Below are 10,424 nucleotides of genomic sequence, written 5' to 3' on the forward strand. Positions count from 1 at the left end.
CTGAAAACGTTTTTTAAAAACGAAATAAAACTTTATTCCGAGTGTGCTTGCTTTTCTCTTTGAAAGTCATCACATAACAGCATTGTAATACATGGTTCGGCTGCATTAAGTGTTACATATCTGCCGTAGTTCTCTATGTATAGAGCCCTGCTGAGAAGACTTCTAGACAAGCAGGAAGAACTGCCGCCAAAACTGAAAACGTGACGTGGATCATAAATATATAAGCAATTAAACAACATCTTACATTTCTTTTCACACAATACGTCTCCTTGCAGTATCAACACTAATTCGGCTGACTTTTATATTTGATCCAATTGGTAGATAGGCTGTATTTATACTATAACGGTGCACAGCTGATAGAAAGGGACACCTGGTGGGTAAAGCACGTTATTGAATTGTATTATTTATTATTAGATATTAATAGGAGGATGTGCAAAACAGACAAACTAATAAGGCTTAATTCAAACATTAAAGAGTACTTTAGGTTAAGGTCTTCTTTTGAATAAGAAAAAAGCTTTGGGGGTATAGAAGAAGAATATGGAGGGATGAAACCCTCTTTAATGGTCACACATGCAGAGCACACAGCACACACAGTGACATTTGTATCTACAGATACATATTAACCTGTTAAGCCCGAAGGTCCCCGCCGACGGGGACCCTGATTTTTTTTATACACACTCACACAAATATTTTTAATATTTTTTTAAGAATATTTTTTTTTATTTAAATATTTAAAAAAAAAAATGTTTTAATGGAATGAATACCTATAGTGATTATTCAATGTAATACAATGATTTTTATAGTCTGGTATCTGAAAAAGGTCAAATGGCACTGATGGAACCAAATGTGCCCAAAGCTTATTCCGCCTGGACTTTATTTTCATAAACCTCTCTAAAAAGGTCAAATGTCACTTGTTTTGCCTCAATCTTGATACAGGGTACTTATTATATGTTATAATTTGGATTCCTAAAGCTTTTAGGCTACTAACCCATCATTCAAGGTTGGTCTTCACTATAAGTAATGGGTTTTCTTTAGGCGGAGACAGGAATTTACATTTTTTTGCTATGTTCCATCTGAATTTACTCTGACACAGAAACATCTATATTGATTCTGACACTTCTACATCCAACTCACAGATGTAACCTTGCTTTGATAACAAAAATTATTCATATAAACCTTTTAGAAGTGAAGTTACAGTCATTTGTTCTGGGAATGTCATTTTCGAGCCTGAAACCTGAAAAACAGGCTCGGCCTGACAAAGTACTTAATATAATTGCTTTCCTGCAATGTTAACTATGTTTAAGCACTTATTTGTTTATTATTTGTTTATTATTAAACTGATATTATACTGTATTATACTCTTATGTATGTAGATAGTATAAGAAATGTGCAGAATGACAGTTTAATGGTGGAGGTATACACACAATATTGATAGATGTCTTGTAATGCACTGTTGAGGAACCTGCGACCCAAGTTTTTCATTCATTGCATAACTACACCGTAGTTGTGTATGATATGTCAAAAAATCTTGAAAGGGGTGTGGAAACTAGTCATTATATACAGTCTGTTGTGACAACACAGTCTTTAATGAACTATTAGTAGAGAATAACGAGTAATGAATATACTTTATAGGGATCCTATTAATATCTAATAATAAAATAATACAATTCAATAACATGCTTTACCCACCAGGTGTCCCTTTCTATCAGCTCTGCACCGTTATAGTATAAATACAGCCTATCTACCAATTGGATCAAATATAAAAGTCAGCCGAATTAGTGTTGATACTGCAAGGAGACGTATTGTGTGAAAAGAAATGTAAGATGTTGTTTAATTGCTTATATATTCACGTCACGTTTTCAGTTTTGGCGGCAGTTCTTCCTGCTTGTCTAGAAGTCTTCTCAGCAGGGCTCTATACATAGAGAACTACGGCAGATATGTAATATTTAATGCAGCCGAACCGTGTATTACAATGCTCTTATGTGATGACTTTCAAAGAGAAAAGCAAGCACACTCGGAATAAAGTTTTATTTTGTTTTTAAAAAACATTTTCAGATTTCACATCACATAAACCCAAAATCCCAGCATGCATTGCGGCTAAACCATCCAATCATCGAGCTGAGGATCTTGCCTACGTCAGTTTCCGGTTTCATTTATCACCGATGTATTTTGTTAGACACACATTCCTTCACATTTACATTTTAATTTGCATTAAAGTATTTCGTGAGGCCTTCCAACATGTTTTTAAATATAACTACGGTTGTAGTTGAAGAGTTTGTAAATTAACATGAACCGAAGCTGTTGCCTGGCAACTCAATCGCACAACGTCACGTCCGTTAATTCCACATCCACACCAGATCCACATGCATGGATTAACATCGATTTAATACATTAATGTAGCCTTTGTTTCTGCTAAAAGAGGTGTCGACCAGCTGGGGTAACAAGAAAATTGGCGTAATCGAGTGTGATTAATAAAAAATAAATCATTATTATATTAATATTGACAATAACAACCGACCGTCAGGGTAGCATTTGCTTGGCATTTCCGGTTATTTCTCTAATGTTTAACATGGGTTAACAATACCGTGTAACTGTCACGTTTGAAGGGACGAAATCGTGACATCTTCACGTCTCCCAGCATGGTAAATCGTCACATGTTCACGTCTTGCCGTGATATCGGGTTGCCTAAAACACACCTGTTATCCCCTTGTGGTCCAGTGCCCTCTTATTATTACATCACTGTTTTGCTGATTCCCTCCCTAACATCCCACAACCCCCCTGAGTCCCTCACACAGAAACCAGCTCAAGATGTGTTTAACTACGTACACAGAATAAACAGGCTTGTTACTCAGAAAGCACAGAGCCTGGGTGGAAAGAGGAAGGGGGGGGCTCCTCCTCAGTATTCAGAGTGGATTACTGCTCGTGTCTCCCAGAGCTACCGGCCCATTAAAACACTCACACTCACAGGACGGCCCTGAGACTTAACCCTTGTAAATTAGTGGTAAAAGCCGACGTCATCAGGGATCATTAAATGGTGGGGATCAGTCAGGACCTCAGACCAGAAGTCTCTGTGTGTTTGGTCATTTTGATGTGATACTCTGAGTTTGAGTTCCGTTGACTTTATGCCTTGAAGTGTCAGTTACGACTCTGCTGTGGTCCCATTGTATTTCAGTCTGTCTTTACATCGCTGCTGTACGACTCTTAACTGCTGGAAATCCGATCTTAAAGCAGCCATGCTTCGTAATTACTAAACATTTGATTGTTTTTTATGCTGATTAAACCCCACGCATGTTTCCAGGATCAGTCTGACTTTTTGAATCACGGAATAGCTTCAGACCGGCTGCGTGCCTCTCAACATTTGAAGCATTAAGGTCTGCAGCGACAACAATTACAACGTCTTGATTTTGACCCCAACCTACTTACTCCTCACCTTGTTCAAATAAACACAAACTGTTCAGTCTGAATTGGGTATCTGAAAACACTTCATTTCTTTTCAACTGTCATTTCTCAAGAAGGTTCCTGGAATGTAGTTTGGTTCTGTAATTGGGAATGAGAGGACTCTTTTATTCTGTTCACAGCAGATTAGCCGATCCTAAAACATGTAATAAGGTCGCCTTCTGTAGAGCTATACATTGCAGTCAAAATGAGTTTCAACGAATGTGCACAAATAAGTAACTTATAAAGACATTTCATAAAGGAAAGGTCTTAATATTCCAACATACTTTAGTAACGGTTAGTCAGCGGTAGGTGGTGGTGGATGAGGTTTGAAGGCAGTCACTTGTTTTGGAGCGCTAACAACCTTAGCAAGGATAATGTGGGTGATCCTCCGGGGCAAGGCTCATTATTGTTGGAGGGGATTTGGAGCTGCTCTCCTGTCTGGTGGGAGGCTGGGAAGGTGGGAGGGTGGGAGGCTGGGAGGCTGGGAGGCTGGGAGGGTGGGAGGCTAGGAGGAGGAACGGAGGGAGCCTCGCTAAGAGGGGGGTTCATGGAGGTTTGCAGGGGCGGTTAACAGAAGATTATGAGATGTTCACGTTTTGCTCAACCACACTCATGAATGTTCGAAGCTTCTTTGTATCATTAAAATGGCAGTTGCAAAAAAAGGATGAAATGAAATGACTAAACGTCATCATCACACCGAACACACGTCGGCCTTGTGACCTTGATTTAGTTTGTTTATAATGCTAGCTTTTCACTTTTGGGCATGACATTTACACTTCAAAGATCCTATAGTGGTCATAATACCGAGACTATCCTGCTGAACTACATTTTTGCCAAATATCTTATTTTCTTCAAGATTGGAAAATCCAATGGAAAAATCCCACTGGCTTTTTGTCAAGGGAGCCCCTGCAATGCTTCCAGGTCGGCTCTGTTCCTCTCATTAACAACTGTTTCTCCAACTGAAGTCAAAACTGGAATTAGACTCTGTAAACAGTTCTTGATGTCAAAGCAGATTCATTTGTAATTATTACTAAACAATAAAATATAATAAATTAATTGGAAAATTGGAAACATGAAGTCACCAGTCAAATGTAATTTCTGTGACTTTGAATATGAATGAAGCAGCTATGAGTGTGTGTGTGTGTGTGTGTGTGTGTGTGTGTGTGTGTGTGTGTGTGTGTGTGTGTGTGTGTGTGTGTGTGTGTGTGTGTGTGTGTGTGTGTGTGTGTGTGTGTGTGTGTGTGTGTGTGTGTGTGTGTGTGTGTGTGTGTGTGTGTGTGTGTGTGTGTGTGTGTGTGTGTGTGTGTGTGTGGTCTAGCATTACTATATTTGTGGGGACCTACATCTGTTTACATAGTCACGTGTGGGGACTGGCTTCCCTTATGGGGACAAATTGGAGGTCCCCATAAGGGGAATCATTAATTTTAGGGTGAAGACTTGGTTAGGGTTAGGATTAGGGTAAGGTTAAGGGTTAGGGTTAGGGTTAGGCATGTGTTGGTTATGGTTAAGGTTAGGATAAATATCCAGGAAATGCATGTAAGTCAATGTAATGTCCCCTGAAGTGATGTATACATGGTATGTGTGTGTGTGTGTGTGTGTGTGTGTGTGTGTGTGTGTGTGTGTGTGTGTGTGTGTGTGTGTGTGTGTGTGTGTGTGTGTGTGTGTGTGTGTCACTTTATAAATGTTACTAGTTCTTAAAAGTCAGACAGCTGGACTGAAGCAGAAACATCTGCTGCAGCCATATCTTCTGCCATAAAGTGAGCATTACACGTATATCAGCACAAAAGGCAGCTGAGCCAGCACATTTTCTACAGAGAGATCGAGTGAAAGAGAAGACTCTGGTCTGTTTGGAGTCGCAGGTAGAGGGAAACCAGACCCCAAACTTTCCCCAGGAGCAGGAGGAGGAGAGGAGGAAACCACAGCAGTGCTCTACACATGCTACTGCTTGTTGTGTCTCTCTTCCCCAAACACCACATTCTGTGGTGGTTTGGTGGGTGGAGGGTTTCTAACTCAAACCATACTGCCACAATCCCTCAGTATGAAGCCTGAGACATCTGAGCATGCTGCTTCTGCTCTGTGTTTATATGAGAGGTCTTCACGGGTCAATGAATGAACCTAATGAAAATGTGTGTTTATCTCTTAGGTCTAAAATAGACCTGATAATATTTAGATTGGGTCCAACATTAGCTGTCAGACACACTGTCCTGTGTCTGCAGTTTTCATTTTCGTTTTTTGTATTACTTTTATTTAACTGATACACCTTTTACCCTATACAAATACACAAAAAAATTGCCTGAAATCAATTCACAGTTATTTTCTCATCATTTTCTATCAAAAGCCAAAGGAGACACTCATTCAGACAGTCATCATGTTCGCTTTCTGTCAATCATTAAGTTTAGGTTTGTATTGCAGCAACAGCACCCCGCCCAACTTCATTGATTTGAATTAGGTCTGAGATCCAGGTCTGATAAGACCATCCAGACTCTGAGAGTCCTGAGAGTCCTGCTTTTAAACCAAAGAGAAGTTGAGCATTGTACCAGTGGCCATGCAATCAACTTAAATCTACAGCGATATGAAGCGCACACCAAAGGAAGGCGTTTAGGAAGAGGAGGAGGTGATGTAGCTAAGTAGATGTGCTGGACACGTACATCCAAAGTAAAATTCATGATCATAAAGTGCAGGCCCCTTGAATAAGTCAATGGAATAATCTGCTGCATCATGAGATAAGAGGCTGGATGAAAGAGAGGGGAAAAGGGGGGAGAAAGAGGGAAAGAGCGAGAGAGAAACATGCAGTGAGAGGAAGAGAGAGAGTGGGGGTGGGCCCAGGCTTCTCATTAAGATTCTTGCGGTGCGGTGACTCAGCCCATTTTAGTAATGGAGAGCCCCGGCCACCTAAAGATGGAAATGGCCATTTCTCAACCCCTCCTCTCTCACACACACACGCACATTTTATATATAAATTATCCCAAGCACTTACAAGTGGGGAAGGCTGGCTGAGGAACACTGCAAGGTCATTCTCAAATCTTTTGGACGGCTGGGATCGGGAGAGGAGTTTTAATGGGAGTGCAGGGAGAGGACAGCCCACGAGTGGGGGCTTGCAGGAACACTTCTCTCTCCAGACCTCACTCCCAACTCGCATTTACGCAGCAAAACCGATACACCACGGACAGTCTGTACATGATTTCAGTTTGAAGTCAGTTTTAAACTTAAAAGTAAATAAACTAGATAACGGGATTGTCTAAATTGGGAACGACAAACAAATGAAGAAATTGTTATCCTTCTGGCTGTGTTTTCTGATATACTAATAATCAGCTAATTTAAGGCTGGCAAAACATTTCTTGCACTTTTCGTGTATGTGAAAAGTGGAAGTAGCCACCTAACTCGTGTGAAGTACGGTTGAAGCTTTAAATCTGGCATGTTGGCCATCACCATCTGGGTTTGTCCCAGTAGCCATCTTGGTTTTTTGGAAGCAGAGATCAGGGTTCTGACCTCCTCTCATCTCGTTGGTGATCTGGCCGATGACGGTTGTGTCGTCAGAAAACCTCCCGATGGTGTTGGAGCTGTGTGTGGCCATGCAGTCGTGAGTGAACAGGGAGTAGAGGAGAGGGCTGAGCACGCAGCCTTGAGGGGCTCCGGTGTTGAGGATCAGGGTGGAGGATGTGATGTTTCCCACCCGCACTGCCTGGGGTCTGCCCGTCAGGAAGTTCAGGATCCAGTCACAGAGGGCGCTGTTGAGCCCGAGGTCTCTCAGCTTGATGACCAGCTTGGAGGGCACAATGGTGTTGAAGGCTTAACTGTAATCAATAAACAGCATTGTCACACATGTGTTCCTGTTCCTCTGGTCCAGGTGTGAGAGGGCAGTGTGGATGGTGAGGGCTGTGGCGTCATCTGTGGACCTGTTGGCTCTGTAGGCAAACTGCAGGGGGTCCAGAGAGTCAGGGAGGGAGGAGGTGATGAAGGTTTTGACAAACCACTCAAAGCACTTCATGGTGATGGAGGTGAGTGCTACTGGGCGGTAGTCGTTGAGGCTGGTGGTTTTAGTCTTTTTGGGGACAGGAACGATGGTGGAGTGTTTGAAGCACATGGGGACCACAGACTGCAGCAGGCACCTGTTGAAGATGTCTGTGAACACCTCTGCCAGCTGAACTGCACACACCCTGAGAACACGGCCAGGGATGCCATCAGGTCCAGGAGCCTCGTGTGGGTTAACCCTTTTAAAGGATCTACACACATCTGCCCTGTTTAAAACAAAAGGGTAGGGATCCTGGTCCTTCTATAGCTCCACAGTCTGCTCTCAAAACGTGCAGAAAAAGAGTTCAGCTCACTTGGGAGAGACGCACACACAGACAGTCCCCAAGCACCACCCGCTGCTCCTTTGAAGTCAGTCATTGTCCTTAGCCCCGCCCACATGTTCTTTGCATCAGAACCTCTGAAGTCAGACTATACTTTTTCTTTGTAGTGTTTCTTTGCACTGCTAATAGCTCTCTGGAGCGCGTACCTTGACTCCCTATACTCTTCCAAATATCCAACTCTGTGTGCGTTAGTGCATGCTTTCAACTTGGCACATACTTCGCCGTTTAGCCAGGGCTTTTGATTTGGGAATGTTCGTAGATTAATCTTTGGTACTACGTCATCGATGCATTTACCAACGTTGCCAATGACCGCGTCCATGTGTGTGTTGATGTTGTCGTCCTCAAACATAGTTTCCAAGCAGTGTTTTCTATGAGAAGTTGGGTTATTTTCTCATAAACGTTTATACAATCTGTCCTCGAAGTCACGCCCTGCTGGACATTAGAGAGAGTGCAGGTATGCGGCTCATTGGCTTCACCTTTCATACGTAGAAGTTGCCGCTTGGTTAACACTTGGTTAACACTTGGTTAACACTTCATTTAATTCTTCCTTTTGTTTATTCCTAAAATACTGTTCAAACAAGAAAAGCATTACTTCAGTAAAGATGGTCTTAGCATAAGCCCAAACAACAAAACCATATTAGATCCAGCTATCTGCTTTTGCCAGCAGAAACCCAAAAGTACAACATGTACCAGCAGCTTGATTTACAATGCAGACTAGGGTACAACAAATGCCAAATGGGTTACCGGTTTGAAACCCCCCATTGTGGCTACATGATCATTTATATATAACATATATGATAGAGTGAAGTCAATTCGTGACGAACAGGACAATATGATGACATCAATGTTCTCCATCAGCTCTAATGAGGCTTTAGTCTGCCAGTGTTCCTACTCTCACCACTACAGGAAACACAATACGCTGCGTGGCAGTAACACAGAGCTGTTTGACCCTGTGGGTGTATTTATATGTGTGTGTGTCATGTGAGGACAGCAGTGTGAGCACATGGACAGGTTAACCAGGAACAGATCAGAGACTCTGAGCAGGATCAGCTCGAGTCCAATTCCAAGGTCCGAGAGGTGAGGTAACGCGGAGCAGACTCCGAGACACACAACACTTCAACTGAATGTCACCCACCCAGTGAGAAAGAGGAACGTATGGTATGCAGGTTCTGCTTCTTATTATAATAAAAAAAACATTCAAATGAAGAGAAGAAATGTATTCTGTGTATACAAAACAATAAGGAGTTGTAATGAAATCCATTCAACGTATGGTTGTTAAGGTGAAGCAGAAGTTGGGACGTGATCTCTGGTGTTCACTGTTATAGGACACCATATGTGAGGGTTGTGTTGAGGACGCAGGGAGCACATCAGGTGACTGAGCAGAACACAGCAGCCTGATCATGAACGACAGGCGGAAACCCGCAGCAGATTGTCGGTCAAAGAGGATCGTGTACACGTGTGCCTTGTGATTAAAACCTGGAGCCGAGGACGTGACCCCACCTGAGGAATCGCTGCGCTGCACCGGCTGCACCTGACCCCACCTGACCCCACCGGACCCCACCTGACCCCACCGGACCCCACCTGACCCCACCGGACCCCACCTGACCCCACCTGACCCCACCTGACCCCACCGGACCCCACCTGACCCCACCTGACCCCACCTGACCAACACACCGGACCCCACCTGACCAACACACCTGACCCCACCGGACCCCACCTGACCCCACCTGACTAACACACCTGACCCCACCTGACCAACACACCTGACCCCACCTGACCAACACACCTGACCCCACCGGACCCCACCTGACCAACACACCTGACCCCACCTGAGGAATCGCTGCGCTGCACCGGCTGCACCTGACCCCACCTGACCCCACCGGACCCCACCTGACCCCACCGGACCCCACCTGACCAACACACCTGACCCCACCTGACCAACACACTGGACCCCACCTGACCCCACCTGACCAACACACCTGACCCCACCGGACCCCACCTGACCAACACACCTGACCCCACCTGACCAACACACCTGACCCCACCGGACCCCACCTGACCAACACACTGGACCCCACCTGACCCCACCTGACCAACACACCTGACCCCACCGGACCCCACCTGACCAACACACCTGACCCCACCTGACCAACACACCTGACCCCACCGGACCCCACCTGACCAACACACCTGACCCCACCTGACCAACACACCTGACCCCACCGGACCCCACCTGACCAACACACCTGACCCCACCTGACCAACACACCTGACCCCACCGGACCCCACCTGACCCCACCGGACCAACACACCTGACCCCACCGGACCCCACCTGACCAACACACCTGACCACACCGGACTGACTTACCTTAAAGAACTCATTATACCCTACTGGCCTACTAGGGCATTGCGTTCCAAGAATGCAGGGTTGTTGGTTGTTCCTAGAGTCTCTAAAAGTACAATGGGAGCCAGAGCCTTTTCTTATCAAGCTCCACATTTGTGGAATCAGCTTCCAGTTTGTGTTCGGGCGGCAGACACCCTATCCGTTTTTAAGAGTGCGCTTAAGACCTTCCTTTTTGATAAAGCGTATAGTTAGGGCTGATTAGATTCAGCCCCTAGTTTTGCTGATATAGG

Source organism: Pseudochaenichthys georgianus, unplaced genomic scaffold (genome assembly GCF_902827115.2).
Source record: "Pseudochaenichthys georgianus unplaced genomic scaffold, fPseGeo1.2 scaffold_603_arrow_ctg1, whole genome shotgun sequence".
NCBI classification, from domain to species: Eukaryota; Metazoa; Chordata; class Actinopteri; order Perciformes; family Channichthyidae; genus Pseudochaenichthys; species Pseudochaenichthys georgianus.